The sequence below is a fragment of the Perognathus longimembris genome, chromosome 17, assembly GCF_023159225.1.
Source record: "Perognathus longimembris pacificus isolate PPM17 chromosome 17, ASM2315922v1, whole genome shotgun sequence".
NCBI lineage: Eukaryota > Metazoa > Chordata > Mammalia > Rodentia > Heteromyidae > Perognathus > Perognathus longimembris.
Genome location: NC_063177.1, coordinates 20,402,397 through 20,423,854, shown reverse-complemented (window position 1 = coordinate 20,423,854; position 21,458 = coordinate 20,402,397). Strand labels below are relative to the sequence as shown.

General features: G+C 46.1%; 1 protein-coding gene across 3 annotated transcripts in view; it reads left to right on the top strand.

Annotated features, from left to right (window-relative positions):
• Ksr1 (kinase suppressor of ras 1) overlaps positions 1–21,458 on the top strand; it is a 141,262-nt gene that overhangs the window by 32,656 nt on the left and 87,148 nt on the right. The gene's annotated exons all lie outside the window — the stretch shown is intronic.

Here is a 21,458-nt window from a genome sequence, read left to right as displayed (position 1 = left end):
GCACTTTACCTCTTGAGCCACAACACCACTTTTGGCTTTTTCTATTTATGTGGTGCTGAGGAATTGAACCTAGGGCTTCAAGCATGCTAGGCAAGCACTCTACCACTAAGCCACATTCCCAGCCCCTGAATGGGCAGTTCTTAAAGTAGTACTTAATTTTTTTTTATTTTTCAGCCTGTCCCTCTTGATGGGTGTTTAGAGTGTTACCAGTCTCTTGCTGTTGCCAAGAATGCTGCAATAATCTTTCTGGCTTCCAGGAACTGACATTAATCAAACTTGCTGTAAGAAGCCTTATTACATCAGCCTCTGGATCTGCCAGTTGTTTCTAGAACTCTCGTGGTTCTGGTCTACCATGTGGATGTCCCCTGCCACTCTGGGTTCCTTGGGCAGGCAGCGTTTCCTATCTGATGACACACCTAATTCTAAAGCTCTTGGGATCTAGGCTTGGGGTGCTATGGGGTTCCCAGCAGGACCCCTGGTTTGGCATTCTCTACAAGTGCTATGCAGGGTGTGGAGCCCTGACAGGAACTAGAGGTATGCTATGCTCCAAGAAGAAAAGCTCCTGTTCTTTTCATTATGCAACATTCTTGTGAGGGTTTGTGTTTGCCCTTCTGCTTTAATCTTTATTTTTTTGGAGTTAGGGAGGGGAGGAGAATGAAACTATTTTAAAACCAAACCATGAGGAAAATATATTACAGCCTTGACACAGCAAAAAGGCTATATTATCATTTCAAGTAATAATTTTGTACAAGAGACAACATGGTCCTTACTCAAAAGATAAGGTGCCATGCTGAGCCAAGAACATAGCAAGCTACAATGACCCCCCAGGCAAAAATGGCATTTGGTAAGGGGGGGGGGGGCTCTTTTCCTCTGAAGGAGACACAGCTTGGTACTCTACTACTGAGCTACACTTCCAGCTCTGTTTTCTGCTAAGTTTTTTTTGGGGGGAGGGGTTTAAACTTGGGGTTTCACACTTGCTAGGCAGGTACCTTATTGCTGAGTCACACCTCCAGCTCTGGTGGTTTTTGGTAGTTTTTTGGTGCCATTACTGGGACTTAAATTCAAGCCCTTGTGTTCCCAGTGAAAGCTGATCCTGTATAATTTGAACCAAACCTCCACTTTTGGCTTTTTGCTGGTTAATTAGAGATAAAAGTCTCACAGAGTTTTCTACCAGGGCTGGCTCAACCATGATCCTCTCAGATCTCAGCTTCTTGAGTAGCTAACATCATAGGTGTGATCTACCAGCACCTGGCATTCTAGTTATTTTTAAGAAAGGGCCTTGCTTAGACCATGATCTGCCTATTTTAGGCTTTACACAGTTGTAGGCACATATCATTATGTTCAGCTTCTTTTGTGGAGATGGCATCTTGTGGACTTTTCTGCCTGAGCTGGCCTGGACCTGGGATTCTCTGGATTTCAGCCTCCTATGTAGCTTAGGACAACACTTTTAATGCCACTGCACCCAGCTGTAGGTTGAGAAGTGGTTCTCATCACTTATCTGTCTGAGCTGGTCTTGAACTCTGATTCTTCTGTCCTCAGCTAAGTAGTTAGGATTATATGTGTGAGCCACCAGCACCTAGGTCTATATTGCTTACCTTTCATCTTCTTCTACCCCAGAGGCTCTGTTCATTCAGAAGGGCTCACTATGAAATGCTGGGTTTAGGTTTTTATTCCATTCTGTTCAATAAAATCCAGGATTTTCCAAGTTTAGTACTAAACATGTCTTTTAAAGTAGGTAGCAGTTTCTGTATTAGTGTTTCTTTTTGGGTACTGATGTGTATATGTCCACACACACATAGTCAAACCCCCTTTCTTTTAAGAGGAAAGTATCACTGCAAGATCCTACTATGCATGCTAGGCGCCTGTAATCCTAGCTACTCAGGAGGCTGAGATCTGAGGATCACAGTTCAAAGCCAGCCTGGGTAGGAAAATCTATAAGACTCTTAACTCCAATTAATCACCGGAAAACTGGAAATGGCGTTGTGGCTCGAGTGGTAGAGAGCTAGCCTCCAGCTGAAGAGCTCAGGGACAGCACTCAGGCCCAGAGTTCAAGCCCTATGACCGGCCAGAAAAAGATCCTCCTGTGCTGAGAGCCAGTGAAGGAAACTCTGCTTCCCACACTCAAGCCCAACATGTGTGTTTTCATTGGTCTCCAGGCTAGAAGATCCAATGTCAGACTTTTAAGAAAGGCACATTCATATCTTGGTGTCCAGAAATGTATATATGCCATGAACTTTTGAAAGTTCTTATCCAAAGTATTCTCTCTCCCAATTCCACATCTTCATCTACTTCCTGCTGTTGTATGTAAAACAAAATCAAGCACCAATAAAGAGCCAGAAACTTTATTTCCCCATCTAAGTTAATTACTGATCTGCTTGATTTTGCAACTTTACAACTTGTGGAAATGGTATGGAAGATACTTTGGTAAGCAGAAGATTGGCAACTAACAGATGCACCTCTTTTCAGACTGAACTGTACTGGAGGAACCTGCCAACCTGTTATTTCCTCTGTAAGTAAGACATAGTAAGGATAATGAATCTAGTATCTTGGAGGGCCCTGATTTGGTACAAGGGAGATCTTTACTGAGAGGATGTGCACTTGCCACATGAAAATTTAGGTCCAAAACACTCTTCCTGTGTTGTCTTTGATCCAGGTTTTTTTTTTTCTATTTCACTTAATAAGATCAAAATGTAGAGGAATCATTGTCCAAAGGCAAGAGAAACATGACTTAAAACTTGTTGCTGTCTGTAGTCTCTTCCTTCATAAACTTTGCTTAAAAGAGTAAAAATTCCCATTCTGGCAAAGATGTTTATTTCCCAGTGGATAAAGGAGAGAGACCCCTTTATCTTCTTGGTTGCAATTATGTGTTTGTGACCACAGACTGTGACCACCCACTCGCCATACACCTGTCCAGCTGTTGGTTTATCTGAAGATTTTTATTTCCCATATCCATCCAGTCTTTGGCTTTGTTGTTGCAATGCGTGGTACACTGGGCAAGGTGTTTTGGAATTTTTCCAGCTCACTAGTTACCAAGGTCTGGGCTTGAACTACATGTGCATGCTAGTGCTCAAGGCATCAGTGCTGCGTGGATGCCTGGTTGCAGACAGTGCAACACAAGGCCTGCATCTTCCAAATGTTCCCACTTTGTACCCTTTACTCCACTGTGTGTGTAGGAGGGTAGTTGTGGGGACATAGCCAGGGCACTGTGTTTTTGAGGTAAATCTTTTCATTTGCCCTTTTCTGCTTTATCTACCTTTTTCTTTTTTTCTGTGCCTGTACTGGGGCTTGAACTCATGACCTGAGCACTGTCACTTAGCTTTTTCACGCAAAGGTGGGTACTCTACCACTTGAGCTACTTCAGGATGTTTTTTTGTGTGTGTGGTTAGAGATAAAAAAAAAAAAAAGTCTCATTGACTTTCCTGCCCCAGCTGGCTTTGAACCATGATCCTCAGATCTCACTTTCCTGAGCTAGGAATACAAGTATGAGCTACCAGTGCCCCACTTCCTCTTTTTTTTATGTCTCATATGCTTCTCCTCTTCCTTCTTCATCTGCTCCGTAAACTACATATCTGCTCACCTTGCTAATTCTCCCACCCATATGTACAAAACTTGGATCTTCTTTCCTTTCTCTCAAGTCTGAATGTTCAAGATGCTTAGCACAACCCCCATAAGTGGGGTTGTGGCTCCTTTTGCCACTTGTGTCTCCTGTTCAGCTGATCATTTGTTGTGGTCTTTTTCTCCTTCCTCTTTCCTCCTTCCTTCCTTGTTCTGGATGTCAGGCTGGGGAGTGGGAAGGACAGATCTGTCTGGGAGGAGGATGTGAAGGGTCAGCAGTAGCAATCATGTCTTTGGAGTCTATATGCTAAATAAATAAGGAAATCAGAAAAAATTTTTAAAAAATTAAAGGGAGGGGACTAAAATCAGTATAACTGTCCTTGTGCAGCATTAAGAGCATAGTAGCTTTTTTTCTTCTTTTTTTTGGTGCCAGTCCTGTGGCTTTAACTTGCCTGGGTGTCAGCCCTGAGCTTTTTAAATTCAAGGCTAGGGCTCTACTTCTGGCTTTTTTGGTGGTTAGCTGGAGATAAGCGTCTCACTGACTGGGCTTCAAACTGTGATCCTCAGATCTCAGCCTTCTGAGAAGCTAGGATTAAAAGTATGAGTCACTAGCTCCCAGCCTTGTTAGCCATTTTTAACATCTTTTAGGTGGTTTGTTTATGTTCTCTGAAAAAAGACCATAGCAGAATATCTCATGTATCATGGAAAATAAAGTTTTATTCAAAGTGACTGGAAAGTTTTATATAAAAGTAAAAATAATTTTTTTCTTTCTCATTGTTAAAAACACAATACAGGTGAAAGGAGCTTTAGGGTTTATTCAGTGCATTATGGGCTTTTTTTTTTTTTTTTGCAGTACTAGCGTTTGAACTCAGATCTTTGTACTTACAAGAACTCTACCCCATTTAAGCCTTTAACTCAGTTCTTTTCCTTTTCAGATAGGGTCTTACAATTTTGCCTGGACTAACTTTGGACAGAGAGCCTCCTGTCTACACCTCCCAACTGGCTTTGATCACAGATGTGTACCACCCTGCCTGGCACATTCTTTTCTTTTTTTTTTTTTTTTTGGTCAGTCATGGGACTTGAACTCAGGGCATAGGTGCTGTCCCTGAGCTTTTTCACTCAAGGCTAGTAGTGGTCTACCACTTTGAGCTACAGTACCACTTCCAGTTTTATGTTGATTAATTGGAGATAAGAGTCTCATAGAGTTTTCTGCTCAAGCTGGCTTTGAACTGTAATCCTCAGATCTCAGTCTCCTGGGTAGCTAGGATGATAGGTGTGAGTCACAAACATTATAGGTGTGGCTCACAAATGTTCTTGCTGGAGCAATCCCCCTTTCTTTTCCAAGTGATGTTTCATGTGCACTGCTAGCTAGGGTGGGTAGGTGGGCAGCAGAGGCCCATGGGGCTTTCTGCAGCCATTCCCTGATTCAGGGAGCAGCTTGCTACTGTCACATGTGGAGGGCATGTGCCAACTGTTACTAACTTTATGGATTGATTTGAGACTTTATTGAAAATGCATACTCTTAGGATTCAGCAATCTAGCTTGTGTGGCGGTGACACCTATAGCTTGCACGTGCGCAGGCTGTGCATTGATTCATTGTACACAAGGTTAGAGATGCCTATCCAGGCATGCCTATCGTTCCCCTATCCAGGAATAGGGGAAAGGCCGACTCAATCTTGTAATACTGTACAACTATAAAACGAATGAGGTAGCCCTGTGGACTGATTCTTTTCCTTTTTCTCTTCCCCTTTCCCTTCTCTTTCTCCTTTCCTGCCTCCGCCCCTACCCCCCCACCCCCCACCCCAGTATTGGGGATTGAATCCACATCTCTGTGCATGCCAAGCTGGTGCTGTTACCACTTTTTCCCTAATCCTATTTCAGATTTTGTTTTGAGACAAGATCTTGCAGTGTAGCCCAGACTGGCCTCAAACTCAAGATCCTTCTGCCTTAGCCTCCTCCCAGGTAGCTGGGACTACAGATGTGTGTCACTGTGCTGAGCCCTATCCTACCTTTACAAAGTGTCTGTGTATGTTTCTACACATAGGTAGGTCTCTATGTTCACCCACAGATTTTATATACAGATATACGAGGCACTCATGCTTATGAGTGCAGGAACTGATTGGGAAGGATTTAATCCAAACTGCCAACAGTACTTTGAGGGGATGGGGAGGCTAGCATTTCCTCCCCTGCCCATAAAAGGTTAGTATTTGGGGGAATTTTTTATCATTGGTGTTTTCCTCCGACTAAAAAAGAAAGGGAAATAAAAGTATGTCTGTCATGTTGGTCCCACGAGGACAGTGGGTTTGCCTGGGTGGTGTAGGCCTTTGCCAGAAGAGCCGCTGTTGAGGGGCAGAGCCAAGGGACTCTGCTGTTGGTAAAGCCAGCCTGCCTGCTGAACGGGGCCCCTTGCTCCTTCCTGGCTTTGCCCCTGGCAGGCTGTGCTGTGGGCTGCGTTCCTGCTGCATTCTGCTTGCCATCTGTTGAGGAAGCAGTTGTTAGGCTGTGTGTGTGCCTCCCTCCCATGTCTAATTTAGCAGGGCACCTTCCTCTCAATAGGCCTCCACCCAGACTATGGGATCACCCCTTAATTATTTATAGGGGTCAGCCACCTGATGGAACTCCTTTGCTGGAGACAGACGGTACTGACAAGCAGATTAGTTGCACGTCAGAAGGAGGGAGGAGAGTAGGAGGGTGCTAGCAACAGCGACGAGTGGGTGGCTTCAAAATAGAAATGCATGAAGCATCTAGGAAGGTAATTTTAAACAAGGATCATCTAGAGGCTATGGTTCAGGGTGAGCCAAGCTAAAGACAGCAGCTCGCAACCCTGCTCTCCTGGCAGACTTGGGAGGGAAGTGCCTGCTCTGCTCATCTTTATATTTCTCTGAAATTGCTCAAAGTGATCTGTTGGTTCCCAGTGCTGTATTTCCTCAGGGATGATCTGTTGACAAGGTCTCCAGAGCCACAGAACTGAGACCAGTTCTGTGTGGCCTGCTATGTCACCTTGGACAAGCCACTTTCCTTCCCAGTGGTTGTCTTCCTGATATTTCTAAATCACAGGATTGAGAAAGGCAAATCCTAGGGCCTCTCTTAGTCCTAGAACATTTTGAGTAGTTTGCACACCATATTCTGTTTGCAGGTAGAGAGCCATAAGCTCATCAAATCCCCAGACTTTGAGACACTGTGTCTTCATGTGGCCAGCAGGCAGCCCTAGGTGTGAATTCTGGTCTGTGGATCATTTGCATTGAGATTTTGATTTGTTTTAATGGGGAGGAGGCAAGACACATTTCCAGCCACTGCACCTTACCTGCATCCTAGAGTTAAGGTTACTTCCTTGCAGCCTGATGAGGAATTGTGAAAAGATGGCTGTATTCCTGACACATGGTAGGTGCCCATGCAGTGGTATTTGGCATTTAGAACTTGGCATTTGAAACTCTGTTTTTTTTCTTAGCTGGAAAATGTATCACATGGGAGGAAAATGCAGGCAATTGCAAATTATGTTTTATAGTATAGATACCACTTCATAGGAAGCTCTGTGCTGGGATTTACCAACCTTTCCCTTCCTCATTTGGATTCTGATGAATGCTCACTGCACAGTGGACCATGTGTGACACATGTGACACACTCCTCCTTTATAACTGAAGAAATTAAGGCTTGGTGGGCTGAAATGATGCACCCAAGATCACCCAGTCAATAAATGGTAACGCTGGGATTGGGCCCACAGGGTCCCCATTCTTGAATTCTTAGACAGGAAGGATGTCAGGGGGCTGTGAGGAGCTCCAAGTCTGAGACTATAGCTGTGAAGTGCTTGAAATCACTGCATTAAATTCTGTAAATCCATTCAGTTTTCCCAGAGACATTAGTGATCATCTCCATATAGTGTTTATGGCTGTCTGCCCCTGTGTGGTGGTAGAGTTCCACCTTCCTGGGCCACAGGGGCCAGCTGATGATTCCGTGTTCTGTCTTGTTTATTCCAAGTGACCTTGAATTACCTAAAACCCAGGGAAATGTGTTCTTAATTTGCCCTCTTAATGATGCTGGTTTTCCCCTTCTGACTTGGATTTAAAATAACCCTTCCTTCTGTGTTGTCATGCACTTAAAAAGCAGCATCATAAAAAATCCCAACCCTAAACTCTCTAATTATGGGGTATGGTGAGAGGGAAAGGCACTGGGTAAGAAATAATGGGTTCCTCACAGTGGAGTTGTACTGGTTGGTTGTATTCAGTAGCAAAGAGTTTTTGCCTGCTACTGGGAAGTTAAAAAGCATACCCCCTTCCCTTCCAAGTCAAGAGATTTTGTTGTCGATTTTACTGTCTTTAAGGCACTGAAGTCTCCTGTTGTGTAGCATGACAGGATGGGCTTTCACCCCATTTTCTGTGTGGTAAGAGAAAACCCTGGGGATCTGAGGCCATTTGATGTGTGTCTACCACTTGTTGGGGTAGCTGCTGTCATTGTGGGGTTTTGGTGGCCACCCCCATTGGAGCAAAGGTCTGGATGTGTTTGGGGCTCTGTTAACTAGAAACTGGGCTCTTTTCAGAAGCAAGTGGGATGCCCCCCCCCCTTTCTCTCTTGCTGATACTGGGGCTTGGACTCAGGGGCCTGGGCACTATCCTATACTTTTTCACTCTAGATTGGCACTAAAGCTACACCTCTACTTCCAGCCTTTATGCTAGTTAACTGGAGATAAGACTTTCACAGACTTTCTGTCCAGATGGCTTTGAACCGAGATCTTTACGTTAGCCTCCTGAGTAGCTAGGATTATAGGCATGAGCCATTGGTGCCCAGCAAAATGAGTTTATAAAGACCCTAAAACAAAGAAGTGAACTTGGAGGATGAAGATACTGTGAGGTTCTGTGCAGGGAGCATGTGGGCCACAGTGCTCTGGATGAGAGAAGGGTGGAAAGAGGGTGATCTGGCAGTCTTAAGCAGGTGAGCTCTCTGAGCTTATGAAGGGAGGCAGGGAGGGAACATCAGATGGCAGTAACTGGGAAGCTTGTAGTCTGTCCTAGCCTCTAAAAACATGAAAGGGCCCCAGTACCCAGAGTCACATACCTGGTCACTTCCTTAAATACACCCAAGGATTCAGCCTGCTCTGCTTGACTCTAGCAGAGTTAATGTTTGCTTAGAGACCAGTTGAAGGACTGATACTGGCAATCTGGTAACAAGAATGAACAAGTCTTTTAATTTACATTGAAAAGCAATAAAGAATAGGAAGGAGACTTCTGGCATTTGTGCTGTTTAAAAAAAAAATCTTGGTGGAGCTGTTCCCTGATTGGATTGGCAGCCCCATCTGTGCTGATGTCCTGATAGCAAAGCATTCTCTGAGTGCCATTGGGTGGTGTCCTTTCCAAGTTCTCCAGGAAGCTGGTTTTGGACCCTGGCCGCTGACTCAGTGTGGCCTGCTAGGTGGCTGATTCCCTGTGTCAGGAGGCGGCCCTGGCAGTGTCTGTAGGCCCACACCATGAGCAGGTGCCTCAGGTGATCCTGTCCCCACTGCTTAGCAGCCCTGGAGATGGCAAAAGGGGTCCTGGTGGGCATAGCTGGTAAGCAAAGTGGTGGGGGAGTAGGGAGGGGAAGGAAGGAGGACTGGTTGGTAGTGGGTGGAGTCCCAGGTGTGCTGAGAGGTCAGGATTTCTGCCTGGAGCTGGAGGCTTTTACCTATTGAACTGGAAAAAAAATTTGAAAAATTATGTTTGGTTTTGAAGATGGCATCTGCTGGAAGCTTGGTTTTATCTGGATGGGAACTGTGGGCTTGCACAAAGAATGTGCGCTTTAGCACTGGGTACGTATGTGGTGTATTCAGTAACTGTCTCTTTCTTGTTCCCAAGTAAGTTCTCTAATACTGATCTTACTTGCCTGACCTTGTCTACATGTCTTGGTTGACAAAAAAGCCTGATAGGTGTGTGTGTGTGTGTGTGTGTGTGTGTGTGTGTGTGTGTGTGTGTTGTATGAGACTCTACTTGAGATTTAGAGCTATGAATTTTTAGCAACTTGAGAAAAGTTTGAGGGGATGAGGGGCAGTGGGCAAACTGGAGCAGAGTCCAGGGTAGGGGCCTGGTGCCTGCGCTGATGATAATGCCTTGGGCCTAGTGCCTAGGTTTCCCCGGGGCACAGCCTCTTCACCACCTCCAAGGGTACAGGTGAGCCACTAGAGGGAGGCTTGGCGGTCATTTCCAATGCTCCCTCCAGCTCTAGTGTTGCTGGTGACACTGGTCCTACCTGGTGACATGTAACTGCCAAGTGGATATTTTAATGACTGGGAGTTCTCATAGGGCTACCAATCTGTCAGTCACACAGACCTGAGGAACATGAGCTGATGGAGGATCCACAATAGGCTGTTTTCTTGGAACTGTCTTTATTACTGCTTAGCTTGGAATTCATGGTGTAATATTTGCTTGTAATGGCTAACAAAATTTTGTTTTCTCACCTTTGCCTCCCGGGATCCTAAGGGAACAGTGCTCCTCACCCACTCATGGAGTGTCATTGTCCCCAAACCTCTTTTATGGTTGGACAAATAGTGAATGCTTATGGAACCTTCTGAACTCTCCCCCCAGCCCCAGGCTCTGGTTTATTGGGACCTCATGGGCCAGTGGGCAGACTTTGCCTTTTTGAATCCCCTTTGGCCAAACTCCTAGGACTTGCCTAGCTTTGCTGTAATCATTGCAGCATGAACAAGGCTTATTTTAGGGGCCTAGATTGTATGTGAGTGTTTTATGGATGTTTGAGGTGGGTGTCTCATCTCCAGCCACCCAAATATGACTAGAAAGGGTCAGCTATGATGTTGCTCTTGTTTGTTTTCAACTTTGTTTAATCAGATGGCCCAAGAGAGGGGCAGAAGAGATGTTTCTAGTTTGTGAAAGCCCACCTACCCCTGAAATTAGAATCCCTGAAACTTAGGAGTTGAAAAACGAATAATCTGTTGCCCTCTTTCTTCTGCTTTGCCCTGCCTGTGACAGAATCTGCCTAACTTTGCAGCTTGTTTCAGCCAGATTTCCTGGTCATCTCTCCTCATCCTACCTTGCACCTTGACACAGGGGAGACCCCTGAGTGGCCCAGTGCCTGCCAAGCTGGGCCTTCAGCTCCCAGTGCCCACTTTGGAATGTGGGGAACTGTCAAGGGCCATAGTCACCAGCATGTGAGGCCTGAGAACCTTAGGTTTGTGATGGAACCTTGAGCCCTTCCTGTCATTTCAGGTAGGGCCATGGAACTCTGGATTTCCAGCCCCCAGCCACACTTGGTGCCATTTTCTCCTATCATATCTTCAGATAGAAAGTGGTAGCTATCTTGGAGGAGTGATGCTGCATGCTCAAGGATTTGCTAGCAAAGTGAGTATGGACAAGAGGGTTAGAACTCCACCTGCAGCCAGACTGATCTTAGCGGTCAGCTTTGTCAATCACACAAAAAGTTTTAGAGGCTCCATGTTTCTCTTCCATCTTTGTATAAACAGGGATTGTTAGATTACAGCTGCTCTGGAATAGTAAGTGGGCTTTTTTTCTCTCCCTGTTGGGACTGGGGAACTGCTGAGCCATTCTTTGTGGGGTTTGTCCCCTTTGCATTCCCATGTCTGCGACTTGTCAGCACTACTGTCCTTCCTTGCACACTTAGCTTAGCATACAACAAGGTGGTACCCAGACATTTTAAGATCATACCTGGAGGTGGTATTGATTACCGTAAGTCTCACGGTGAAAAAGCCACCTTTTTACAGTCCCCTCTAGTCCTTGAAGGGGCTCTGGGAGAAAATGAATGCAACTTCCTTTTACAAAAAGTTAGGAGTGGGACTTGGGGAAAACAGGCCTTGAAATCTCAGCACACTGCAGGCAACAGGGCCCAAGAGACTTAATAATGTTGTTGGTTTTGGTTATACTTCATTTTATGGGGATTGTTGCTGTGTGGCCTGGGTACCCTTGCCTCCTTTATTTATGCCAAGGATGGAAAGTTTCTTTATTGAAAAGTAAATAGATATAAGGGAAACAATGAAATAAGTAATTAAATCCATGTCCTATGCCAGAAGTGGCAAAACCCTGCTTGGACATAGCAACATGCCTGCCACAAGAAGGTGGTATTGATGGGAAGTGACTGAATAATCAGCTCAAGAGGGAAAGATAACTTTCTGGAAAGCCGGGCAGAATCAATGCACAAGACCGTCAGGGTAGCAGTTTCTTTCTGGGATGGGCAGGCAGGTTTGTACAGGTCTTGCCACAAAGATGGGAGTGTATGCGTGAGTGTCTTTTTTTTCCTTCATCAGTCATCATGCTTGGCTCTCTTGACCAGCTGACTCTCCTTATATACAACTTGATCTGACAGTTCAGAGCAGTCCAGGATTTTACTCCTGGGGGAAAAAAAAATCCCAGTTGTCCAAACCTTTTTTCTTGTTTGTAGTTAGCCTAAGGGTTCTCAAATCTTGGACATTATCAAGATCACCCAGGGGGCCTGGACATGACAGAGGCCTTGTATACTTAGTTGCTTTCCAGGCCATCTCTACAGACCCCCAGTATTTAAGATCAGGGCCTAGGTTAGGATCTCCTTCTGACTAGCTTCCAGTTAGGGGTCACCTGGAGACACCCCTAAAGGTATAGAACCTGAACTTCAACTGAAGGAAGCCATTCTGAAGCTGGGATGAGGCTGGAGGCCTCGGGTTGATTTTTTTTTTTGGTGGAGTGGGGAGGAGATGATACTGGATATTGAACTCAGGGCTTCATACTTGAACACATGAACTACATTTCATTCCATTTTGCTTTTAGTTTTTCAGAGAGGGTCTCATGCTAACTTTTCCCAGGCTGATCTCAAATCATGATCCTCTTACCTCTATTTTCCAAAGTAGCTGGGATTACAAGTATGAACTACCTTGTTTGTCCCCTAGTTTAAAAAAAAAATGCTCCCTAGGTGATTCAGGCATGTGGGCAGGTGGAGACTTGCTTTTCTGTAGAAACTATTAGGGAAACCAGTGTAATATCATGGGGGAATATTATCTTGGAGGTGTTTAAAGAAAAGAGTGTGGGTGCAGAAGATTCCACAGAGCTTAATTTAGGCTTTGGAGGACTTCTGCGGGAAAATGGAGTTGGAAGGCAAGAAAGCTACGGCGAGTGGGAGAGTGGCCCCAGCCACTGCTGTAGAATAGCAGAGCAGGTCAACAGCTTCAAGAGGGCTCTCGAGGATTTATTCAGGGCAGGAGTAGTGTGGGCGATGAGCCTGCCAATTTGGTAATGTGGGAAGCAGAGGAAAGCAGGGGCTATCTGCTTCCCTGTTAGGCTCCTGGGCAGCAGCATAGCCCAGCCAGGAGTGAGAGGGAACTGAGGCAGGGAGAGGGGCATAGACAGTTAGGAAACATAGCTGCTTTCATAAGGTCCTCACTCTCGCTCCAGGACTTACTTCCTTGGAGACTTGAGAATCTTCTCATTGCCATCTTGGGGTTTTTGTAAGTCACTTTAAAGCACTGGAAAGGTGGATCAAGGCTCTAGGAAGGTGGAGTGGGCAAAGGAAGGGAAAGAAAAGTGAATTTCAGAAACGTAATCTGGGCTCAATTTCTAAGAAATTTCTGGAAAGCACATTATGCATCTGCCCTGTCAGCATGTGTGGAACTTAGTCTGGGTCAAGGTGTTGGTGACCTTCTTTTTTAGAACAAGGTGTGCCAGGCTAGCCATGCTTGATCTGGTAGGTAGCAGATGGCAAGAATGTTACCTGATGGGAACCTCTACCTGGGTACCCCAAAAACCTAAGGCTGCTGGCAGAATGCCAGCAAAGCACTTGCCATGTCTTTTACGTGGAGTTTGGTCTGGGTCTGGCTCAGCTACTTTACTTGACACTTTCTCCTTTTCATGCTATGCCCAGCAAATCCACGATGGGTACAGTGTTACCAGGAGCAGGCCATACTTAGTGTAACTCCAAGATGCACAATTCCCACCTAAGGGTATGCTGATTGTATAGGAATGATAATGGCTGCCACATTCAGCCCTTCCTTGATCAAACATTATGCTAAGATTACACGGTGTGAACTGTGCGTGCAGAGCTAAGGGCAAAGGCTGTGGAGATTTTAAGAATGATTGCTAATGTTTATTGAACTCATCTCATTATGCTAAGCTCTCTTCTCACATTGCCATATGTACTCCTCCCTGAGACCCCATAGGGTGGCCACATTTAGACTTGATGTGGAAGGCCAGACATTGACCAAGGTTGTAAATGAAGTCATTGTCATCCTTGGGAGTTAAAATCCTTGAAGCACTCCTCAATACTTTGTGTACATTGGCACTATCTTCATAATAACTGTGGGAGATTTGGGGGTTATTATTCTCGAGGTAGGGGAATTGAGCATCAAGTGGGCCACTGTTGCTGAGCATGAAGTTTTCATGCCAGTGACAACAGTGGGCCATGAAGGCTTGGTGAAGCTTTTTATCTCCATGCCTCTCTGCTGGACAGGTGCCTTAATGCAAAGCTCAGCTTTACGTCTGGCTCTGACCCAGCAGCAAGGCAGAAAACTTGCTATAGACTCAGAGCTAGGAAATACCAGAGCTTGGAAGCCAGGTCTCTAAAGCAGGGCAGAAAAGATATCCTATACTTGTTTGCTAGTCAAACTGTTGTGGCTGGAACCATCCAGGGCTTGTATTTGGAAGTGGTCTCTTGGAGATGAGAGGCATGTCCCCCAGTGGGTGGTGGGAGGGTGAACTCCAGGACCCCAGTATGCCCTCTACTGATTCTCAGAGCCTGTGACCCAAGTAGGGTGTCTGTAAAAACTTAGCAATGTCTTAATATCGGGCATTCTGCCTGTGATTCTCTTCCATTTCCCTTTGTTAATTGAAAATTGACTCCATAAGCTGGCCCCACCCAGCCTGGGTGAAAAGGCTAGGGTGTGGATGCTAGGAGAAGTGGTGGTGGGGGGGGCCCAGCCATGTGCAACTCTACAAGCGGTCATTGTAGGCTTGTGGGTGACCGAGTGCCTTGTCAGGAGTCTTTCTCAGGCAGACGCTCGTTTGTCATCTCTTTATGCTTGCCCACACTTGAATGTCAGCACATTCTCTGACCTACCTCCACCGGCTGGCATAATCATGGCCCAGATGTTGTTTGACTTTAGTTATTGGGGATTGGGGTGCAGATGCAAGAATTCTGTACCAGCTTTCCAGCCTTGGATTCTTGCCTGGCAAGTATGGCCCTGGGCCAAATAGGTGGCTCCTTTGGCTCTGAAAAAAGAAATCTATGCCTATTCCCATCGCTTCTCTCAGATGGTAGTGCTTGCAACAGGGCTAGTAGTAATTGTGACACAGTGAGTCTTCCTTGTGTACAGCCTCTGGCCCTCACACTCACCCCACGTGCCAGCTCTGTGCTGTTTCATTCTCACCATCCCATGATGTGAGTACTCTTTACTTCCTTTACATTGTAAAGGACAAGACATCTTCTAACGTGGTTCTGAGTGAAATCTTGAGAGAAGAGGACATTATTATAGTCTATGCTCTTCAAGAGAGATAATACTTTTTGGGGGATGGGGGAGGGACTAGGGTTTGAACTCAGAGTGTTGAGTTTTCTAGGCAAGTACTGTTCTACTGAGCCACTCTGCCAACATTTTTTGCTTTAGTTGTATTTATTTCAGGTAGTACCTTGCATTTTTGCCTGGGCTGGCCTGGGTTCTGATCTTCATCATACTTAGGTCTCCTTCATAGCTGTGATCACAGGTGCATCCTCATACCTGGCTTGTTGGTTGAGAAGAGGTCTTGCCAACTTTTTGCCTAGGCTGGCTTCAAACCTCTATCTTCTAGATCTCTGCCTGTGAGTAGCTGGGATTATGTGAATGATCAGTGCCTGGTTTGAGATTATACTTCTTGTAAGTCTAAAGCAGAGTTTCTTAAATAGGGTATTGTATTTTTTGTCCTCCAGAGGACACTTATGATGATATATGGAGACATTTTGGTTGTCACAATTTGGGGGGTTGGGATGAGAGCTTGCTGCGGGCATCTTATAGCTGTAGATTAGGTCAGTTCTTACAGTGCCTCCTGCATTGAAGAATTACCCATCTCTAAATGTTCATAGTACCATGTTGCATGAGGTGTAGTGACATAGGCCTGTAATTCCAAGAAATGCAAGAAGGGTTATTGCCAATTCAAGATCAGCCTTGGCTATATAGGGAGACCCCTTTTCAAAGACAGACAAAAGGAATAACAAACTATAATCAATCTTTCATGAAGTTTGATATTAACATCTGCCTAAATGCAGCCTGTGGTTACTGGTACAGTTTAGCAGTTTACAGTTTTCTGGTTCTCTGTATTTTACACTGAGAATTTGGTGGGATAGCACTATTGTAACCTCTTCAAGTTAGCTGTGGGTGTGTGACTTCCATTGGCCAATGAGCTGTGAGCTCATTGTATGGAGGGAAGCCTTTAAGAGCTGTGATTTGGGGCCTGGGATATGGCTTAGTGGTAAAGTGCTCGCCTCATATACATGAAGCCCTATTCCTCAGCACCACATATATAGAAAAAGCTAGAAGTGGTGCTGTGGCTCAAGTGGTAGAATGCTAGCCTTGAGCAAAAAGAAGCCAGGGACAGTGCTCAGGCCCTGAATCAAGCCCCAGGACTGCCCCCCCCAAAAAAAAGAGAGAGAGAGAGAGCTATGATTTGTAATTTCCTTCCCTTTGTGCTTCCAGTAGATGACTTCATCAGCATAGTCTAAGAAGATTGGGGTGGAGCTTCCAATTAACTCACAGTATGGATGGGATATTAAACTACTGAGACCTAGAGTTTGTGATTGTGGTAAAACCCATCTGATTCTGACTGACTAACTAGAACAGAAATGACAAGTTGGGCTTTGGAAGTAGGCAGTGGGCTGGCTAGATGCTATGGGTACCAGTGGCCAGTACTTATGGATTGCTTGTTTACCCAAGTGAAAATATTCTGCTTGCACCTGTGGGAAGTTCAGAAGTTGGCAGGTTGCTTTTTAGAAGAAGAAAACAACAACAAAAACAAACAAACAAACAAACAAAAAACAGAAGAGAGTTTAGCAGATCAGACAGGCCTGACTGGATTTCTCTGAGATCTAGAGGTTGAATGATTTACTCAGCTATCTGTGGGTATCCTACTGGAATATAGCAGCTTCACCTACACTGCAGCTCTGCCAGGCTAAGCCACCACCAGCCAACCAGACTTACTCCCTTCACAGAAGGCTTTTCAATCAGTGTTGAGGGTAAAGTCCATCTTTACCTCCCAAGGCCTCTGTGGCCATGATAATGTTTGTTCAGCGAGTGGGAGGTGGAGGAAAAGGTGGGTAGAAAGTGAGCTGTGGGGTAAGCTAGGGGAAGAGAGGACTTGGGGTGCTGACGGGAACAGCAAAGTCAGCTTGAGAAGTGAGTATGGAGTGGGAATGGAGGAGAGAAGAGCTGGGTGCTTTTACTTTCTTCTAAGTTTCAGACCTGCAGCACCCTACTTCCAAGGACCCTCAGCACTCTCTGGGAGTCCTTCCACCCTATCCTGAGCAGCCTGTGCCCTGGGAGGGGAATGCTGAAGGCTCTGGATTCTACTCATCTCTTTGTGACCCAGGGCCATTGCTTAGTGCCAAGGGCAGGCTCCAGTAGGCCTGCGTCAGAGTTAGAATTGTTCTTGGCAGTGCAGAACAAAGTCAACTTGACTCATGCTCCTGTGCCTTCAGTTTTTCCATCTGTAAAAGGGGTACAGTAAGGGAAGTTTTACCTACCTGCCTGCCATTAAGGTCAGTTTGTGGGAGTTACATCCTGTGAGCCCTACCAGGGGAAAGGAAAGGCGGGGGGAGGAGGAGAAAGTGAAAGTAAGGGAGAGAGGGAGAGAGAACACACTTATTTCGAGCCATTTAATTCAGGTCTTTAAGGACCTCCTGCCTGGAGGTGGGGTGTGTGTGTGTGTATGTGTTCATACACACGTACCAGCACAGGGTCTGGGTACTGTCCCTTAGCTTTTTTTGGGGGGGGGGGCAGTCCTGGGCCTTGGACTCAGGGCCCTGAGCACTGTCCCTGGCTTCCTTTTGCTCAAGGCTAGCACCCTGCCACTTGAGCCACAACGCCACTTCTGGCCGTTTTCTGTATATGTGGTGCTGGGGAATGGAACCCAGGGCCTCATGTATACGAGGCAAGCTCTCTTGCCACTAGGCCATATCCCTAGCCCTGTCCCTTAGCTTTTTCACTCAAGGCTGACACTGTATCGCTTGAGCCATAGTTCTACTTCCAGCTTTCTGATGATTGATCGGGAGATAGAGTCTCATGGACTTTCCTGCCCAGGCTGGCTTTGAACCACAATTCTCAGATCTCAGCCTTCTGAGTAGCCAGGATTACTGTTACAGGCATGAGGTACTGGTGCCTAGCTCTGGAGGTAGATTGGGATGGGAGCCTGGGACGACAGCTCTAGTAGCAAGCACCTGTCCCTTGGTGGGCAGGGAAGTGCTAAGAACACAGGGCAGCAGGTTTGTCCCTTTGGTCCTCTGGGAGCTGATGAGGAGAGGGGTCTGTCCTCTCACATCCCTGTTCTAGATGCTTCTAGCCTCAGAGGTCCACCTTCACTGGTCGGGGCCTGGACAGTGCTCCCACATGTTCAGTCTGCAGCTGCCACTAGTGCCTTCATGCACCTGTGTGCTTCCTGCAGCCTGCCTCTCCCCTGCTGCTGTCCTCATTAATCTGGGAGGGATTGGCTCTACATCCAAGAAAGTGCCAGCTGTCTCCTCATCAGCAAGGTGACTCACTAGGGTGCAGGCCCCAGAGATTTTATTACCTTTGTCAGAGAGGCAATATGGCCAAAATCTTGAGGCCTCTGCTCTGGAGCCGGAATACCTGGGTTTGAATTCAAGCCTGCCACTCCCTGACTATGCTATCTGAGCAAATGATTAATCTCCCTGTGACTCAGTTGCCTCTTCAGTAAAGTGGGCCTTCTAATAGAACCTGCTTGAAAGGGTCTCTGTGTGGCTAAATGAGTTTGTGTGTTCAGTACAAATGCTGTGTAGTAGCAGATGTTGGAAGGTATTAGCTGGTCACACTTCTGTTTGTTTCTCTTAGTCTGTGTTAGGTATTGGTATCAACCGTGTCTGTACCTGTTCTTTGATGTAAATGGTTTCAATCTTTTTTGTTTGCCAATCCTGGGCTTCAACTCAGGGCCTGGGTGCTGTCCCTGAGCTTCTTCTGTTCAAAGCTAGCACTCTACCACTTGAGCCACAGTGCTGCTTCCAGCCTTTTCTGAGTAGTTTATTGGAGATGAGAGTCTCACAGACTTTCTTGCCTGGGCTGGGTTCAATCTGCAGTCCTCATATCTCAGCTTCCTGAGTAGCTAGGATTACAGGCGTGAGCCACTGTCACCCAGTGGTTTTCAATCTTACTTGAAGTGCTCTACCAGCATGATTGAAAGTTGTACTCTAGACTTCAGGGATGACCAGGGTGGCCATATGTGCTGTTGGTGTTTTGCTGCCTCTCTTGTTTTCTCTTCTTGCAAAAAAGGATGCATTGCAGGTGGGCACTGGTGACCCACACCTATAATCTTAGCCACTCAGGAGGCTGAGATCTGAGGGTCTAGGTTCAAAGTCAGCCAGGGAAGGGAAGTCCATAGTCTCTAGTTAATCACCAAAAATTTGAAAGTGGACGTGTGACTCAGTGGTGGAGTGTCTGCCTTGAGGGAAAAAGCTAAGGGACAGCACTCAGACCCTGAGTTCACGCCCTTACACCAGCAAAAAAAGAAGAAAAAATCACATTGCATAAACTGCATAATACTGTGGAGGGCAAGTGGCTCATGACCCCCACCTGCCCAAACTATATCCTTTCTCCATGCTTCCTTGCTGGCCCTCTGTGTACACAGGCACACCTGGTAGTGGATATTGTGAGAGCAAAAACACTTTTAGCCCCCACAGTCAAAGACAGTAGTGAAGTAATTAGCTTCATTCAGTGTGACCTTGGTTCCTTGTTGTCTGGGCCATTTGGGGCAAATTTACAGAGCCTAGTTCTCTCTGTCTTTCATAGTAGGGGAACAATACTCAATCATTAAAGGAGGTAGGATAAGTAAAATTTTTACCTTAGTATGTCAGGTTGAACAAAGCATGCCTTTTTGGTGATACTGGGCATTGAACTTAGCCTCCAGCTACTCTTCCACTTGAGCCATGCCCCTAGCCCTTTTGTTTTTTAGTTTATTTTTTCAAATAGAGGGAGGGTCTTGCACTTTTGCCCAAGGTATCCTTTGAGCATGATTCTCCTACCTGTGCCTCCCAAATAGCTAGGGTTACAGGCATACTCCATCACACCTGGCCCTAACAAAACACACTTTGTATTTGTTGTGCATGCTTATTGTAGCATCTGAAATGGTTGCTTGAGACTCTGCTGTCTGGATGTGTACAGTTGAATTTCTCTAACCCGTGTTCTGGTTAGCATTTTGGTAATGTTCACCTCCCCTTTGGAGCTTCTCTGTGGAGGGAGCAATCTGCAGGTTGATACTGCCTTCAGTCACCTCCCCACCCCCATTTGTCCAGCAAAGAGGTGGTACTGAGGCCCATTCAGGGCCACACTGCCACCATCACTCCACCCACACCCCAACCCCTTTGCTTCCTCATTCTCTTCTCTGGTCTGGGTACTGGTTCTGCTCTCTGGGGACCATGTTTTTGGCTCTGTGGATTATCTTGGAAACCCCCTAGCCCTACCAAGCTGGGGAAGCTGGGGTGGGGGTGGGATGGGGTGGGGGTGGGGTAGCTTTTTCATGGCCAGACAAACAGGTATTTCCTGCTGGCCCCCAACTGTCAGAGAGCTCTGCCCCTTTGGGAATTCGGGAGAGAGAAGCCCCCATCATGCTCACTTCACACTTGCAAATACTCAGAATTTCGAGCCAGTAAAACTCAGACCATAATTGGGAAGTTGATTCTGCCATTTCTAGTATGGTAGCCATTAGCTGGAGGTGGCCATCCAGCAGTATGTTCTGCCATCTGGCTGTCCAAGTGAGGATGGGTTCTGTGAAGATGCATGCTATAGCTGGGTACTGGTGGCTCATACCTGTAATCCAGCTACTCAGGCGGCTGAGATCTGAAGATCATGGTTTGAAACCAACCCAGGCAGAAAAGTCCCCATGAAACTCTTATCTCTAATTAACCACTCAAAAACCAGTAGTGGAGCTGTGGCTTAAAGTGAGAGAGTGCTAGCCTTAAGCAAAAAAAGAGATGAGGGACAGAGCTCCAGGTCCTGAGTTCAAGCCCCATGACCAACAACAACAAAACAGGGGAAAATGCATGGGTGTTAGAAGACATTGCAAACAAGTGTGTTAATTAATTTTTTAATATTGATTTTGCATATTTTGCTTTGGATTATGTGTTGAAATTGTATTTTTAGAGTGCTTGGTTAAATAAATCATTAAGATTAATGTTATCTATTTCATTTGACTTAGAATCTGCTATCAAACATAAAACTGCATAGGGACTCCCTTATGCTTTTGTTGTCTCTAGAGTGTGTGGACAGGCAGGCAGCTGCTGTCCCGATAGACAGCTTATGTGGCTCAGAGAGGGGAGAAATGAAACTCATTGGGGCATCTCCAGATACTTTGTGCTCCAGTCTCTGCTGCTCTCTGCTGCAGATCTCTCCTTGATCTGTCTGGGTTAAGAATGACTGGGTATCCATGGGCACAGAGACAGCAGTATCTGTCACCTTGGTAATGCCTGTGGGGTGTTGAAGCAGGAATTCTCTTGGGGTAGAATGGCTGCTTGAGGGTGTGGACTTTAGTGACAAGGACATGAACTCAAGGGGATCATACTGGATGGAGAAGTCATGAGCCCTGTCTGTGGGCAGGTGGAATAATGGCTGCTATCATTGGACACCTGTGGCCTGCCAAGCCCTGTCCTGGACATTGCATCATTCTATCCCACTGAATCTTCCCACCTGGCTGGGAGGTGCCATGGTGCCTGTTTTCCAGATGGGAATTGTTGAGGCCCAAGGAATCACATATTGG